General features: G+C 39.6%; 1 long non-coding RNA gene across 1 annotated transcript in view; it reads right to left on the bottom strand.

Moving 5' to 3' along the window:
* LOC128312305 (uncharacterized) overlaps positions 1–15,811 on the bottom strand; it is a 55,243-nt gene extending 39,432 nt beyond the window's left edge. Inside the window, exon 1 of the long non-coding RNA XR_008291391.1 lies at positions 15,492–15,811. This is a non-coding gene — a long non-coding RNA (uncharacterized LOC128312305). The remainder of the gene's footprint in view (positions 1–15,491) is intronic.
* Between the last annotated feature and the right edge of the window lie 2,472 nt (positions 15,812–18,283).

Below are 18,283 nucleotides of genomic sequence, written 5' to 3'. Positions count from 1 at the left end.
GTGGTCTGATTTCAGGGACCCCAGATATTCCTCATTTCTCATTTCCTGTCTCTTCCACCTATCTCTTCAAATGTCCTCTCTGTGATCCAACAACTGAAGTCTACAATTACAACACCAACACCTTTCCTCTCACTCTACTACTTTAAAAAAATATTCCGATGGGTCACACAATAAACAAAATTCTAAAAGCTTGAAGATATTATCAGTTATTTATGGCCACTGGTGTGCACAAATTAGAGATTCTTTCTTGGTACAAAATAATAGACAAATAAAGTAGATTACCGAGCTGCACATGGTAAATCTTTCAGGAGAGAGCAGAAGGGTCACCAAAGCCTGAAATACCAAGAACTACTTTTTTGAACTTAGTAATGGTTCCTGAGAACTAGTAGAATCCTGATGTTCTTGCTCATTATTTTCAACACTAGTGAAAGAACTTTGCTGACCTCCCTCTCAGATTCCCTGATCCTCAAGTGCCTAGCTCTACTGAAAGGGGGACTTTAACACAGTAATATAGGAAGCCAGTTTTCAATCCCTCAAACACACTTAAACTTCCTGTTAATATTTTCTTCTGTTTTAACCTTTTATTTAGATATTTGTCTGATAGGCCAACACTAAGAATATAGTGCCATAGGGTTTGATGTAGCTTATCAATTCATGTCCTCCAAAGAAGGGTCTGGGGATGGTAGGGTGAACAGAATAGACCAACATTAAAGTGATTTCTCTTTTAAGAACATTAATCAACACACCACTGGTTGGTATGGGGTATTTGTTATGATTTGTCTATGTAAGTTACTAAAACCAAAAAAAAAAAAAAAGTATGCTACTATAAGAATCCTAAAATTAAACAGTAGTAATAATAATAAATAAAACACAGCCTACTTTTAGGGGCACCTGGGTGGCTCAGTTGGTTAAGCATCCAATTTTTCATTTCATCTCACGTCATGGACTTACAGTTCATGAGTTTGAGCCCTGCATCGGGGTCCATGCTGACAGCGCAGAACCTGCTTGGGATTCTCTGTCTCCCTCTGTCTCTTTCGCTGCCTCTCCCCCACATGCATACTCTCTTTCTCTCTCTCTCTTAAAAGTAAATAAATAAACTTAAAAAAATAGCATACCTTTACAACATAAAACAGAATTTTCTCTTTAATAAGATCTAAATATGTCAAAGGTAAACACTGAATAAGAAATATAACTGAGATTTTTTTATACTATTGCCTACTCTCAGATTTTGTATCTTTTTAGTCTTACAGCATACGTTTGTGTCTATTGACGTCCTAGTTCTATTTCTGAGAACTTCACCCATCACATTTACCTTATTAACCACCAGTCCCCAGGGTCCTCCTATTTCTCTGTAATTGCTCAAATACTGTTTTGACACACACACACACACACACATAAACACACACACTGGCCTTTTCTCCAGTTCTGCCATGCCCTAACTCTTGACAGAGGTTCTTCTTTCTTTTACTATAACATCTCATTCAGCCACTCACAATTATGGTTTCTCATTATCATACTGGTGAGTAGCTAAATGAGAATTTTGGCAAATGTCATCTCTTTTTTTTCTTCATGATTACCAACTAAAAGAATGGTTCTACTCCTCAGGTGTCTGAAGGAGAAGCTGGGTGTAGAAGGGCACACAGATCCAGGAGCCCCAATTTGAACTCATGTCTGTTTGGCTACAGAGTTTATATTTTAATTACAACAGGAAGAGGTTCTTTAGCAAAAATACTTTGTTTCTAAGCAGTGAAACTATTCAGTGTCATACTATAACAGTAGACATATGATGTTAATATATCAATCTTTGTTCAACAGTTATAACAAATGCACCACACTAAGGTAAGATGCTAGTAATTGGGAAGACTGGGGATAAGGGGGACATACAGAACTGTACTTTCTGATCAACTTTCTGTATATCTAAAACTTCTATAAAAATAAAGTCTATTAATTAAAACTAAAAAGGAGAGGTGGGAGAGAGAAAGAGAGGGAGAGAGAAGGTGTTACCCCAAATGAAGTGGAAAATGGAAGAGTGTCAGCAGTTGAAGGTAAGGGGGTTGGGCCCCTCCAAGTCCCCTTAGTTATTCTTCTGCCTATTTCTAAGAGTGTTTGGATTGTTATGTCCACCCATATAAACCAGCCATCTGGGCTATGAAGTGAACTGTATTCAAGGAATCTTGTAAAGGTAAAGAAGATTGGACACTCCTACATCTCCCTCCCCACTCAAAACAAACCAATTTGCCTATGCTTCAGTTTCTATAAAATGCACAGATGTGCGAGAATTCAGCTGTCTCCCTGGGGAGCAGTAAAGGGTTGTTCTGAAGTGTTTCAAGACTGGAGCATCCCAGGGCCTGGCACAGGGCCTGGGACACAAGGGAGGAGATAAAGTACAAATGGAAAAGCAGTGTTATTGGGAAATTGTAGTTTAACACATGTGACAGACACTCCCTCCCTGTCTCCTCAGATTTCTTCCATATTGCTTTCAGAATCCCTGTGTCAAGATGTCAGGGGCATACCTTCCCCTTCCTTTCTCTGCACCTCGACTCTCTCTTCCATCCTAGTGTAGGAGGAGGCAGATGAGGTGAAGATCATATGTACCTTCTTCAACAGAAACTGTGAATTCATCTTCCAGCACTCTGTCAGTCCCAGTGCCAGCATCACCACCACCTCCAGAGTGTACATATCTTTTCGAACTCAGTGCAAATCCACCTCCTGAAACTCATTCTGATAGTCACCCTGATCCCTTCTCTCAACTTCTCACTGAACACTTTAGCTGGACATCTCAGAGTTTAGAACTTCACCACATGCTGCTGTACTGTATGTTGTACTTGGAATTTACAATCTTGCCCAATTAAAAAAAATCTACATATTTATAAGTTTATACCTATCTAATCCTAAAGACAGCACTTTTCCTTTTACATCCATTGAATCTCCACTCTTATCCATCTTCAACTCTTGCCACTGTACATTGGTTGAAGGCAAAACAATTATGTGGGAGATTCAAAATAAAACTTGGAAGCCCTCTGCCTGCCTTACTTCCTTTCTGAATCAGGCCCTAAAACCTCCAAATTTACCATTATACTTCTTAGGCCTCATGTGTTGACTCTGAAATTACCCTTTTGAATATTTACTGGGATAATTTTGTTTCATTACTGAATGAACACAGACCCTATTATGCTATGCTTGAGATTTTAGGAAAGTAGAGTGAAGAACTGGAGAGGAAGAGCAAGACAGCACAGCTGTGGGACAGAGGGCATAGACCTGCACAATTAGATCAGTTTGCAACATCACCCACAGCACCACAGTGCTGGATCCTATGAGAGAACATGGTCTCGAGAAAGAAAGAAGGATTTGGGGGTTCAACTACCTGCTCCAAGACTTCAAATCCCAATGACTAAGTTTCTTAACCTCCTTAAAACTTGATTTTCAGGGGCACCTGGGTGGCTCAGTCTGTTGAGCACCTGAATTTAGCTCAGGTCATGATCTCATGGCTTGAGAGTTTGAGACCCACGTTGGGCTCTATGCTGACAGTGCAGATCTGGAGCCTGCTTCGGATTCTGTCTCTCTTTCCCTCTCTGCCTCTCCCCTATTCATGCTCTGCCTCTCTCTCTCAAAATTAAATAAACATCTAAAAAAATTTTTTTTAAAAAGCCCTCAATTTTCACATCTGGAAATGGGGTTTGTTTCTGTCTCACACATATCTGTGAAGGCCACAAAAGACAATACCCAAGAAAGTTGTTGCAAACTTCAAAATACAGATACGGATTTGTTAGCAATACACCATGGGCAGCATGACAGCATTTGCTACCTTGGGAAGATGGGAGGTAGGTTGGGGGATGTAGATTCTAGAAAAGTAGGCAGGGGTTTTCAGTTACAAAGATTCTCTACTTCAGATCTTTGTCTGAGATTAAGCCTGTTGGAAGATACAGATTATTCAAAATGACTGAACCAAACTTTGTAATTGTACAGTTGAGGCTCTTTGTTTTCTAGATAATAAGATTAAGTAGCAGAAAGATTAAGTACAAGCCTGTTTCAGTGCATAAAAGACAGTCACACTCATATATCTGTGGCTGAAGCATGTGAAGATTTTCAAGTCATTGGGCCTTATCTTTTTTTTTTTCTGTATTGGTTACTTTAGCCATAGCTTTTATTCTTGTCATAGAAAATTTGAAGGCCATCTGGCAAAGACCTGTCAATTTACCTCTTGGGTTTCCAATGCTGATTCAACACTTTTGCCTAATCTGAACACTAAATAACACCAACAGCACATCTAGGTCACATCCATTTATGTTGCACTTTGCATTTATAAAGTTTTTTATAAAGTTTTTTTGCTTTCTCCCACCTAGGTACTACTGTGGCATTTTCTGTAAGAAAATGTGCTCTCCTCTAAAGAGGGACCTTTTCCTAAAAACTCTTCCAATCACCTTTGTTCCCAAAAACTTACTCTCATGAAATTCTTTACCAGTGACGGACTAATCCCAAGCCTTGGGTTTTGTTGTTGTGGTGGTTTTTTGTGTTTTGTGTGTGTGTGTGTGTGTGTGTGTGTGTGTGTGTGTGTGTGTGTTTTTCTTTTGGTCACAGAACTGCTCAAGAACTGACCAATAGTCAATTACTCAGCATTTATTAAGGACTTACTATGTGTTACATAAAGATCCAAGAGGAAACTTAAGACTCTGCCCTATTCTTGGAGGCAAGGTCTATACTTCAGAAAATGCCAGGACCTGGGGCAAGCTAAACCCCAGTAATGACACACTGAGTTCAGTGGAGGGCTAATGGACTGAATTTGGGAGTTCAGAAGGTGCACAGAGCTGATAATGTTGAAGATGTTCTGAGGAATGTCAAGGTTTAAATCAGCAGAGTGGAGGAGAGGACAGTATCATTGGTGGGAAACACAAGGGGACAGAGGACAGAGCTAGGCAAATCAGATTAACAAGATCTGTAAGAAGACTGTTCTGGCTGGAATAGAGAGTTGGTCTTGGGAGGTAATGAAAGATAAGGCAGAAGAATATTTTAGGATAGACTATGGACCACCATTCCTGCCAAGATGAGAAACCAGGACTTATGTTGTTAGCACTGATGTGTGAACAAGGGATAGGGTTTCAGAGACGGAACATAGAGTCAGAAACATTTGAGTCTGACTTTTGGCATATAAAGCCACCACCTGCAGGACCTGGGCAAGTTACTTGATTTCTCTGAGTCTTGATTTCCTCCAAAGTAAAACTGAATTAATAAAATCTCCTAAGTCTATTATGTAAGTTAAATAGTTCCTATAACAGAATAGGTGGCTGAAAACAATTTTTATTTGTTTATTTATTTTTTTTGGCTGTTGGGTTTTTAGTATTGGTTTTATTTTTGTTTGTTTTCAAATAGCAGTCATGTTGATGCATAATTACTTTTCTTCTTAGCTCTTAGTAATTATCCAAGTCAGAATACTCCTTAAAACAATATATCTTTTTCTACCTATTCTCATTGCTCTATTAGTTTTTGGAGCCAACATATTCTTCCCGATTATGGGAACACAGGCTTTGAATTTCCATTTATCTCTAGTCAGATCTTCTTCACATTTTGGGAGGTACCTCTGTCACTGCCCTTGTGGTGTTTTTAGAAACTAAAAGCCATAGAATAAAACTTTATAATGAATAAAGGAAAGAAACACACAAATAATTTTATTTTTATACTTAAAGAGAACAGAGAATTTGATGAGTAGATAAAATCAGCAACTTTAAAAGAGTTTCTTCCCCTTCAACAGAAATATTCCTCTCATTGACCTCCTATGGTGCCTGAAATTCTACCATATGCTCTTTTCCTTAAAGAGCCATGGACCCAGCAGGAACATATTGATACAATGATGGCTTCCACTGCATTATATTCCCTGGGAGGGGTAACGCATTAACCAGCCAGCACACCAAAAGGGTGCATGCATATCATCTAATCTCATATTGGTCACACTATCTACTATTCTCCTTTAATATCATGGAGATACTTCAAAAGTGGCAAGGATCAAAATAAGCATAATAGCAAATATCTGTAGTACTTTCTATATGTCAGGTAAATGAAATTCTCAAGCTAGTTTTTGGAAACGGTTACTATCATTACCCTCACTTTACAGTTGAAGAAACCAAGGAGGAGAGAGATGCTTAACTTCCAAAGAGTAAGTCACAGGGCTGGGATTTGAACTCAGGCCTTTCAGCCCCAAGGGTGATGCTTAACCACTGTACTACACTGTCTTATGTTGTATAATGGTTGTTATTTCCTATTCCATGGTTAATAATGGGACTTTTTAGGGAGACATGAGGGAAATACAAGTAGGTCTGATGATAGAATTTTTTTGCATCTATAGTAAAAGGTTTTGGTTGTGTACATGTATGGCACCTCCACCTCCTCCCACGTTTGGGATGGGAGCTGCTATGCCCTGGCAGCTTCGCCTCTGAAGGGCTTTGTAAGGCTGTCAAGGCTATAGTCTCATCAGGGGAAATTAAAGAAGTTGGCTTCTTATGCATGGCATTGTTCCAAACTTTAAAAACTAAATGGCAAAGGGTATTTTCTTGAAGTTTTTACACTATACATCCGAGCTCTCTGCAGCCCTCTATAGCCTAAATCTTTGCCAGCAATGAAAAACATGCTCCCTGTGAAAGTAATTAAACAAGGAGACCATTAGACTGAGGTGTCTCCAATACCCTGGTAGCTTACATAAATAAACCAAAATATAAGCCAGACTCAATTCCTATAAATGCCTTAAAATTAAGAAATCTAAATTAATGATAAACAGACAACTAGACTTTCCCAAATAAAGCAACAGCTTAAGCTATAGCCAATCAAATAACTTCTTTGTTTGGCTTCTACACCTGTTCGATAGAAGCCTTTTCTTTAGCTCCTGCAGGTGGAGCACTCCTAATCATATTTGGTTTGGCACTGCCTGACTGGAATAGATGTTTGCTTAAAAAACTCTCCAAAATTTTAATGTACCTCAGTTTACCTTTTCACAGTCACATTGTACTAAATCTTCTGGAAGCATAGTTTTTTTTTCAGTAGATATCTGGACAGAGGCTCCAATATAGAAGAAAATCAAGTGTCCCACATCACTCATGTTTACCCTGAGGAAATAGAATGCAAGATAGGAGAGCTTTGACAGGGGAAGAGGCTGAAAGACTGATGTCCAAAAGAACATGACAGCCCAGAATATTTATGGAATAGGGCACTTAATGCAGAAAGGGCTCCGAAGACAAATGGAGAGGCTCTAACATATGGAGGAACTGGGGAGTCTGGGTACATGCTATCTGAAAGCTTACAACCCCACGATTGTATGTCAATAATTGTTGATGGCTATATTTTCCAAAGATGACCACAATAATATCTCCCATTACTCACTTTATTCTGCAGTATGATACTGTTGCTCCTCCATCAAGAGACAGAGTTTACTTCTTCATCCCCTTGAATCTGGGTGAGGTGGGGCCAGTGACCGTTGTCCAATAGAATATTGTGGTAGTAACAGTGAGAACCTAGTGATCATGTTGAGGAGCCCAATGTGCATGTATAGGTACTCCTGTAGACATCCCTGGCTCCCAGCTAAAAGTCAGCAGCAAGTCCAGCCATGTAAGTGATAGATCTTGGTATTCTAGACCAGTCCATCCTTCTAATAACTCCAGCCCCAGCTATTGTGTGACTGCAACCACATATAAGGCCCTGAGCAAGAACTGTCCAGCTGAGCTCAGACAACCCACAGAACCAAAGAGATAATAAACAGTTATTCTAAGCTGCTAAATTTTGAGGTGGCTTGTTGCATAGAAATAAACCAAAACAATAATGCAACTGAAGGGGACATACCAATGCTACTCAAAGAGTTCTTACTATCTAAGAACTAAGCAGAGACTATTCTCGGGTATTGATACATCAGCATATGGCATTTATGGAGCCTGCACTAGTCATACTTCTCCCTTGATTGAGACTCTATGCCTTCACTCCAATGAAGACCACTTTCTCACTCAGCATAGGAAGAAATTATCTTCTTTATGAAATTTTTGGTCTTGTTCTTCTGAATTCATGTGTCACAGATTCATGCTGCATATCTTCAGTCTCTAGGTTCCACCGTAACTCCTGGGAGAAGCACTTCCTCCTTGAACCCACCAGAGTAGCAATGAAGGCCTATCAGGAGATGGGGAGTAACGGCCTGAAGAGCATTTGAAACTCAACCAAGAGGCCAAGAATTCCATTTTCCATATTTTATGCTTCATTTCATTTTTCATGAAGAAGATAAAAATAAATATAGCATTGACCAAAATAATAACTCCTGAGCCAGTAAATTATCTAGTGAGTTTCTCTATTTGCACCTTTATCTTCCAAATTCCTTTCAAGTCTTCTGCAGGTGTGCCATGAAAATTCAAACTAGGAGTTTCTGAAATGCAGGGCTAAGTACTATTGTATTTAGGCCATTGGTTATTATCCATGAAGTTATGCTTCTTCCACTCCCTACCTATTCTTCTATGGTTTTGATGTGGCTGCTCACAGCTTGCTATCTGTGTTCTCATTTCTCAGCCGCCTTCTAAGCATGTCTGATAATTTCACTTGTTTAGTTCAATTTGTATGTATTTGATCTTTTCCTTCTTTGATTAAATGCCAGTGGTAATTCGGTTAGTAGCACAAACACATTAGTGCTACAATAAGCTAAGGCCAAAAGCACAGGATATTTTCCCCAGCTTCTTAAACTGCCATTTCTAGATATTATTTTGGGCAAGATCTCACTGTAATTCTAAGATTGCTTTTCTTATTAAAATATAAAAATGTGACCTATAAGGAGAGATAATAAATCCTTTCTGGAAGTTATCTATTAATGGAATTCAAAGTGTCCCTAGATATCATATCCTAAGGTGGCTAAGTAAATCACATCACTTAGATATGTAAGACACTTTAAAAATGATCTCCTTGAGGGGCACCTGAGTGGCACAGTTTGTTAAGTGTCAGACTCTTGATTTCAGGTCAGTTCATGAAATTGGGCCCTGCTTTGGGCTCTGTGCTGACCATATGGAGCCTGCTTGGGATTCTGTCTCTCCTCCTCTCTCTCTGCCCCTTGCCTGCTCACACTCTCAATCTCTCTTTCTCTCTCTCTCCCTCCCTCTCTCTCAAAATAAATAAACTTAAAAAAAATATATCTATTTGAGTATACTCTGTTTTAAAAAGTACATGGTTGAGTGGTCCAGGGGACAGAGAGCCCTGAGAAGAGCTTTATTTAGGCATGGTGATTCAAAGCAGAGATGGGCTGTGACAGTCAAAAGACATGGAGGTGTGGCTACTGTGATAGACCAAGCCTAGAATGAATACAGTTCAGGAAGTCAGGCAGGGAACTGGCTGGTAATTTCCTAGCAGACAAGGCAGGCGTGGGGAGACTGAGTGGACTGGGGTTGGGTAGGTGGAACTTAACAGCTGTGTAGTCAATAAATCCCTACTGCCTCTCTGCTGTGGTGAAGATGTGAACCTATGCTCAATGGCCCTGAAAGAGACTGTCCTTTTTATTAAAAGCTGATTTTTGAGGAAAGGATCCAAGTCTTCTCATACACAACATCATTCAGTGTCTGTTTCCACCAAGAAGAGCATCTGCTCCACGCAGCTGAGAGGGCTTGGAGGGTGTATTTCCGTCTTGACATAACTTGTCATATTTGATTTTTTAACCTCTTCATGTGACCTGCTTTTCTTCATAATAAGTTGCTTCAAAAACCAAATTAGGACATTAAAAGACATCTCATAAAATCCATACAGATCTTTAACTCCAAAGCTAAATCTAAAAATTAGATTGCCTGGGTGCCTGGGAGGCTCAGTCAGTTGAGCTTCCAATTTTGGCTCAGGTTATAATCTCACAGTTTGTGAGTTTGAGCCCTACATCGGGCTCACTGCTGTCAGTACAAAGACCACTTTATATCCTCTGTCCTCCTCTCTCTCTGCCCCCCCCCACTCTCTCTCTCTCTCTCTCTCTCTCTAAATAAACATTTAAAAAATTATATTCTTAGTAAATTGCTTTTCCTATGGCATAATATAGTTTTATTTTGTTGCATCTGCATGTTTCTTCCATTTACCAATTTACTTATTCTTGTAATTTGCTCAGAAAATGATTATAAAATATCTAATATGTCCTATGCACTCTTTTATACTTTAGGACACTCAACTGAATAACACAAATTTCATCTATACTTATACACTGATCGGAGACAAAGAAATAGTAACAATAGAGGGTAAGGGCTGTGACGGAAGCACAATGCCCAATGTTATAGGAACACAAAGGAGGTGTACCTAACTCTTCCTGCAAGAGTCCTCCTTTCTAGGAGGATCCACTGAAAAAAAAAAATTAAGGAATTACCCAGGTTGAGAGACATGTTCCCCAAACGGGGTGCATTCTAGAAAAAGAAATGGAAAAATAAATTGCACAGTGCATATGGGGTTTAGTATGGCAAGGGGCAAAGCCCCAACGTGGAGTTCAAGCTCCATTTAGGCTGATCCCTGGTCTACCACTTGCTTGCTGTGCAAACTTAAATAAGCCTCTGATGTCTCTATGTATCACTTTCCTCATCTGGCAATAACATCCGGCAATAATAATGATATCTCCCTCATAAGGTTGTTTAGCAGATTAAAAAAGATAGTTCATGTCAAGTGCTCAGAAAAGTGCATGACTCCATAAATGCTAGCTATTTTTATGGCTGAAATTAAGGGTCTGATTGGTAAAGAGACAGGGAATGAAACTGAAAGTTAGGAAGAAATAGAACATAAACTTTTCAGACTGTGGTATGAAGTTTGGATTTTATTTGTATCCAAAAGCATGCCTTAGAAATGCTTTTAAGTAGGATGATGGCCTGATTAAATACCCATCTATAGAAAGGTTTCTTGATGGGGATAAATAGGTAGAAAGACCAATTATGAGAGCCCTGCAGTAATGCAAGTCAGATGAATACTTAAACTAGAGACAAGGAAAGTGAAAGAGGAGTGTGAATAGATATAAAAGATTATAAAGACGACCTAGATCATCTAGGGACTATAGTTTGCATAATAAATAGCCTAAAATAAGTGGTATTCTTTTGTTTGCAGAACTATGTGGATGGTAATGACATTCATCAAAAAAGAAAATTCAGGAAAAGACCAACTTGAAAACAATATGATTAGTTGGTTTTCAGACATGATGGGCCTGAGGTACTTATGGGCTATCAAGGCGGACAGCTATAAACAGATGTCAGGGGTTGAATATTTATTCAACAGAATTAGTAATCCTGAGCTCAAGTATAGTTAAGCTATAGAAAATATGAAATAATAAAACTAGAATTTACTGAGTACTTATTATAAGCTAGGACATAAAGTAATCTCTTTGCATGGATAATCCTACATTTCACACACAAGCCAAGACAAGTGCTATATGTTTTCCATTCAACAACACATAAGGGACGTGTCTTTAAAAGTACAAGTAACTTGCCAAAGTCACACACCTAACAAGTGGGGAATAGAAATGCATCAATTACTATTAGATTCTTGTGACAGATTCCTCAACATACTACTGGGTTAAATAAAGAGAATGTATTTCCTTTTCCTTTCAAATAAATATAGAGGGACTGAGTTTCCTTCTAATTTATTTCCCTGTAATACTTAGCATTTGGCTCCCTTATCAAATCCATCATGTCTGTATTCTAACCAGCAGAAAAGATGAAAGAAGGAACTAATGTATGCCACCCTGCTTTAAAGACACTCTCCACAAGTTGGACACAACACTTCTGCTTCCAACCCATTGGCAGTACTTCAGTCACATGACATGCCTAGGTGCATGGAAAGCAGAGAAATGCATCATATATATACACACATATATATATATACACACACACACATATATATATATTTTTTTTTCTTGAGAAGCTATTGCCCACATAAAAATTGGAGTTTCCAATGGTGAGTAAGTATTAGAGGATAGATACTGAAATAAAACTGACAGTCTCTACTACAGGGATCAACTACAACAAAATGCAAAGTTTAGAAAACCTAACTGAAGGTATCAGTTGTATTTCTGGGGTAGCTCAGCATTAAATGGAAGCTGGAGAAAACGAGTCTAAGAAGCATGCTGACTAGGATAGGTCTGAGATCTACCATCATTATCATCATGAATCCATTGATTGGATGGGTATCGAGGCATAATGGTAGTAGAACACACTGGAATATTAATATTCCTGGTAAGAATTTGGTGCACATCATGCAAACAATTCTTCTGAAGAGAAGTATGGAGAAATCTGGAGAGGAATTAGAACTAGGTATAAGTTAAAACATCAATTCAGTTTAACTCTCATTTTAAGGACAGACCACTCATAAGCCAGGCATAATGAAAAAGTGATCATTTCCTTATCAAATGTTTATTCAAATCATAAAAAGTTTTTTTTTAATATTTATTTTTTGAGAGAATGCAAGTGGGGGAGGGGCAGAGAGAGGGGGACAGAGGATCTGAAGTGGGCTCTGTGCTGACAGGCTTACAGCAGGGAGCTTGATGTGGGGCTGGAACTCAACGAACTGCCAGATCATGACCTGAGCTGCAGTCAGGATGCTCAACCAACTGAGCCACCCAGGTGCCCCATAAAAAGGTTTACCTCAGGGTTTCTGTAAATAGTGAACTTCCCTAGTGCACATAAGAAGAACCCAGTTTAAAGATGCTGAATTCACAGGCAATTTTCAGAAACATTTATGGGGCATGTAAGATGTACCTAAATCTTGGGCATAGAAAGAAATGAGATTAAGTGCAAAAAGAATCACTGCAGGTGAATATTTAGATTTGAAGAGGTGGAACAAGTGTTTCTAAAGGAGCTCCCTTGGGGAGACAGGTTTTCATGGAAGGCACTTACCTTGAATAGTGTCTCAATAGAATACCTAAACAGAATCCTCAAATATATTGACTTCTGTGTCCTGAATGTTCTTGGTTCTATGTTGAAACTACTTTTCAAGTGTCTCTACATAATTTTGGAAAAGAAAAAAAGTTTGGGAATGATGAAGATGTCTTAGCAATTGCATCACATATCTAATATGGAAGAGGGCAATAGAGAGACTATCTAGGTCATACTGTTTATCAGGTATACATACCATTCATCCAGAAAGATTTACAAATTCAAATACAATCAGGGATTCAATAATAGTTATTGAATCCTTGGAATGCATACACCCACCTTGCCCTTATAAGTCAAACACAGTGCAGCATCCCTCTGGTGCCTTTTCCCCAAAGATGACCTGCTCTCATCCTTGGTCTGATTCTATGATTAGAATTTTTGCTGAAATCTAGGAACATCTGTTTACTACAGAATTCTCGCCCAATCTCTCAATCCTGTCCTTCATATCTATCCTTTTTGGTTTGGTGAAGCCTGAAATTTCACCATTAGAAAGATATTGTTTTAGCTTAAACTGAATAGGACATTTTTACCTTTGTTATACAAAGGTTTCTCTTAAGAGAACACAGAAATCTTGCCCTGTATTTACATCTCAAGTATCAAAGGAAGAGCTAAAGTACTTGAAACTGATGGATAAAGAATACAGAAATTCAAATTGTAAGTATATATCTACTTCCTTGTTTTCATACTGTAACTGGTATTCAGAGAACAACCCCCAAATAGTTTAAGAGCCTCTTCAATAGAGGAAGCAATTTCTTAGCAGGTACATGAAATGTTTGGTTAAATAGTCCTTTTCATTTTTTCATCTCTGGTAATAATGGAAGTTGTAAATATTTGGCTTCAGTCAGATTGTCCTCACTGGTTCTGAATAAGGCTGGTACTCTTTTGCCTCTTTGTCTTTACTAATGCTATTTCCTACCTGGATGGCCCTCAATATTTCTTTCTTTCATGTTTCAACTATGCTTTTATTAAAGTAAACTACACATAATTTCGTAAGTATACAGCTCCATAAATTTTCACTAAAGGATCACACCTATGTAACCACTTCCAAGATTAAAAAAGTAGATCATTAAAGTACTCTAGAAACTTCTCTGGTGTTCTTATATGGAATACAAAAAGAACTTTTCCTTTACCCTCTTAGTTTATATTATTGGAGACTGCAAATTAAATTTACAAAAGATTGACCATTTGCCCTCCTGTGTGTTCTAAACAACACCCAAGGCTATTGCCAAATGAATCTGGGGCCATCCACCGTAGTTCCCAAATGGTGAGAAACTGGCTAATTGATTATATACCCCCCTCCCTCCACGTGAGGGTTCTAAACATGCCGTGGTTTGTGAGGACACTGCATCTGGCTTAACACAAGCTTTTCCTTGTTGCCACATAAACCAGGCCACCACCATTTAGAGGATTAGAGAAACTTAGTACCATGTAGACATACCTTAGTTGAATAGTCATCAGGGTCACATTTTAAGGGTCATGATGTGTAAGGCGGGGCAAAAGAACACAGCCTTGAATGAAGGTTCCATCCCCCCCCCCCCCCCTTTAACCTATAGGCAACAGGGTTGGTTGAAAGGAAGGAAGGAATATTACAGCAGTGTATTAAATTACTACAGGCAAAACCATTTTGGCCAGGTGGACTAAGGTACCGTCTCAGGATTTAACACATTCGAATGATAATGAATATGCATGCACCCTTAGCTTAAAACTTCCCGTTTTGTTGTTCAAGGAGACACTGCTTTGGGAAATACACACAGCGTTCTCTTGTTGCAAACAAAACCCTTCCTTTTCCTATTTTTGGCTTGGTTATGTCTTTTGGCTCCACACCCAGCAAGAGGCAAATCCAGTTTCAGGTAATACATTCATGCAGCTTACCCCTGGTTAGCACTCACACACTCCTATGTTTGCAACAGAAAAACCACTCTAAACAAACCCATTGTACCTGGGATATGGGATGGGTATCACTGTAACTGTACGGTCTTTCTGTCCACATTAAGGGGGGCAGACTGGTTTGACACTGACTGGTCGCACCACCTAGGCATTTACTGGGTAGGCCCCAAATAGGACCAGGTGGTTGTGTGTCACAAACATTTGACTGTGGCTTCCACCTGGGTGGCTTGACCACTGCACCCTGATTTTTTCTGGGCACAGGAGAGAATTGGCCCACAGCAAAGAAAGTTGCCAACCTCCCTCTCCTCAAAGCTAGCGGGTAGCTCTGTTTTCCACTGTGATCATTTGGCCGCCATCTTTGTTCTATCAGCCCGGAGGCTGTCACAGTACACTTCAAAGCCCTTACTAAGTTAACCCCCACAAGCCTTCAATGACAGCTGACAAAGCCTGTCCTCATCAAATCCTGGGATGTCTCTAACAGAGAAAGCTGTCGTCCGAAATGGGATGGCCTTGGACTCTATCACTGCCTCACAAGGAGGCACCTGTGCCACTGGCGGCAGGATACTGTGTGCACACTCCAGGAGTCGGCTAACGTACCTCATAAAATCCCATGAGGATTCAGGTGACCATCCTGAGTAATCCTACCCCAGCCCAGGGGGCTTAATTGAATCAGTGGTTTTAATCATAAGGCTCTTGGTGAAGAAAACTGTTACTTACTTTGGGAATCATTCTCTGGATCCCGTTTTCTCCTGCGTGAGCCTGGATTGCTGCCCTGGCGGACGCCTCAGGTGCAGCTGTGTAGCAGCCGAAGGAACCACCTCCATCTGAGGGGAACCTTGCTCAGCCCCGGGGATGAGGAGCGGGGCGTGATTGGACTACGAGAGGGTCACGGGGGCTGGAGAGCTGGAGGAGGTCCCGGAGGGGACGCGACTGGCTGACCTGGGATCTGGACCCTTGCAAGCAGAGGCTCCTTACCTCCTCACCCTCTCCCGGAGGTCGGAATGTGCGTTCTCCCCGCCGGCCCCCCGCGGAGCCATTTCCAGCGCGCAGGGAGCGAGCGGAGCGCGTGGTGCTCAGATCCTCTGGACGCATGCGCGCAGTTACCCAGTCCTGCCTCGTGTGAGCGCCCAGACCGTGCGGTGAGGAGGTGCGTGTCCTGCGGTGCCTGGAGGAGCGAGTCTTCTGGGTGAGTACCGGGCTCCAGAAACCCGCCACCCGCTCCTGGTCTGCGGGCTCGTCCTCTCTCTAAGCCCTCCTTGCCCTCAAGGTATGAGGCCAGAACCAGTAGTAAGAGGGTCGGTCCACTAGGGGTGGTTACTTGTGAGAAGGCGGGTGGGAACTGTGTGGTAAATAAGGGTTGATTGCTAAGGTAATGCAGATAAGAGTTGTTTTCCTTTCCCTGATAGGGGAGAAGAAATACCTTTATAAATGCAAATTTCTGTAACCTGTACAAAGGTTTTTAAGCATAAAGGAGGGCAGAGCGTTCTTCCTGTGTCTGCTGTTTCTCAGTTGCCTTTAGCTCAAAATAAGGCTTCTGTCAAAATGGCACATTCTGACCCCCTTCATGCTCTTCCAATTACTAGCAACCCCTTTCCCTGCCTCCTCCCAAGGATAATCACTAGCCTGACTTTCATCGTCATTGTTTCATTTCAGCTGGTTTTGAAATGTATATAAATATAAGCATACAATCCGTGTGCTTTTGTGCTTCGGTTTTTCTCTCAGTATTATATTTTATTATGTTTATGATAATCCATGTTAATGGGTGTAGTTGTAGACCACCCATTCTCATGGCTTCATACCGTCTGTTTTGTAAGGGTACCATGACTATTTCTCAGGTCTAACGCTTAATAGGTATTAGGTAGTTTCCTGTATTGAAATAGTATACATGGTGCTGTTAGGAAAATTATTGCATTTGTCATTTGATAAATATGTGTGTATTTGTTAGATATATACTCAGGAGTGAAGAATTGTTGAATTATGAGTCTAAACAAGTTCAGTAAATATTGACAGGTAGATGCAGTACATGAGTTCTGAATGTTCCATATACTTACAAATACTTGATATTTTCTTTTCTATTTTTTAATGTTTATTTATTTTGAGAGAGAGAGCACGCTGTGCGTGCACTGGAGGGGCAGAGAGAGAGGGAGAGAGAAAATCCCACACAGGCCCCACACTGCCAGCATGGAGCTTGAGGCAGGGCTTGATCTCAGGCACCATGAGATCATGCATGATCTGACCTGAAATTGAGCATCAGACATTTAGTGAACCGAGCCACCCAGGCCCCCCAAACACTTGGCATTTTCTTAATTTTTAAAATTTTATCCATTCTGGTAAGTATAGAGTGGTATTGGCAGTGTACCTTGATTTGAATTTCTTTTATCAGTAAGGATGATAAGGGTCCTTTCATGGGTTTATTTACTATTTGGATATCCTCTTGTAAAATTCAACACTTTTGCTCATTTTACCAATAGGCTGTCTGTTACTGGTTTTGAGAGTTCTTTATATATTATGAATATGATTCCTTTATGTATATATGCATTCCAAATGCCTTCTCTTACTTTGCACATTGAATTTTTGCACTATAAATGGCATATGTTAATTTAAAAAAAAGTTTAATTTTAGGGGCGCCTGGGTGGCTCAGTTGGTTGAGCGTCCGACTTTGTCTCAGGTCATGATCTCACAGTTTGTGAGTTCGAGCCCCGCATCAGGCTCTGTGCTGACAGCTTGCTCAGAGCCTGGAGCCTGCTTCAGATTCTGTGTCTCCTTCTTTCCCTACTCCTCCCCCATTCATGCTCTGTCTCTCTCTCTCTCAAAAATAAATTAAAAAGTTAAAAAAAAATTTTTTTTAAGTTTAATTTTTAAGTAAAATTTATGAATTTTTTTCCTTTATGTCTACTGTGTTTTTTGTATGGTTTAATAATCTGCTACAGCCCTAGGCCATGAATTTTTTCTTTGTTTACTGCTCTTTAGAAGTTTTTACTTTTTTTTTTTAATAGCAGCTTTACTCAAAATTCACACACCATGCAATCCACCCATTTAATGGTGTAATGATATGATTAAGTTTTTGTTTTCGTTTTTGTTTTTGTTTTTAATTTAAAGGTTCATTTACATTTACTGTTTTTTAGTATATTAAGAGATATAGGCAACCATCACCACGGTCCATTTTAGAACATTTTTACCACTTCAAAAAGGAATCCCCTTCACTTGAGCTATTGCTCTTCTAACTCCTAATATCCCCAAGCCCTAAGTAACTACTAATTTACTTTCTGACTTTATAGATATGCCCTTTATGGACATTTAATAAAAATGGGATGAAATAATATACGTAATTTGTTATTGGCTTGTTTAGCATAAACTCTTTAAGGTTCATTATCATACTTTTTATGACAGAATAATGTTTGATTATATAGATATATATTTTTTGTTTATCCATTCAATCATTTGGTGGACATTTAGAAGTTTTTACTTTTTCATTTTACCTTTTATTTTTATATTTACCACTCATCTAT

Source organism: Acinonyx jubatus, chromosome D3, assembly GCF_027475565.1.
Source record: "Acinonyx jubatus isolate Ajub_Pintada_27869175 chromosome D3, VMU_Ajub_asm_v1.0, whole genome shotgun sequence".
Classification (NCBI taxonomy): domain Eukaryota; kingdom Metazoa; phylum Chordata; class Mammalia; order Carnivora; family Felidae; genus Acinonyx; species Acinonyx jubatus.
The sequence above is the reverse complement of the archived record's forward strand: the minus strand, read 5'-3'. Positions and strand labels throughout refer to the sequence as shown.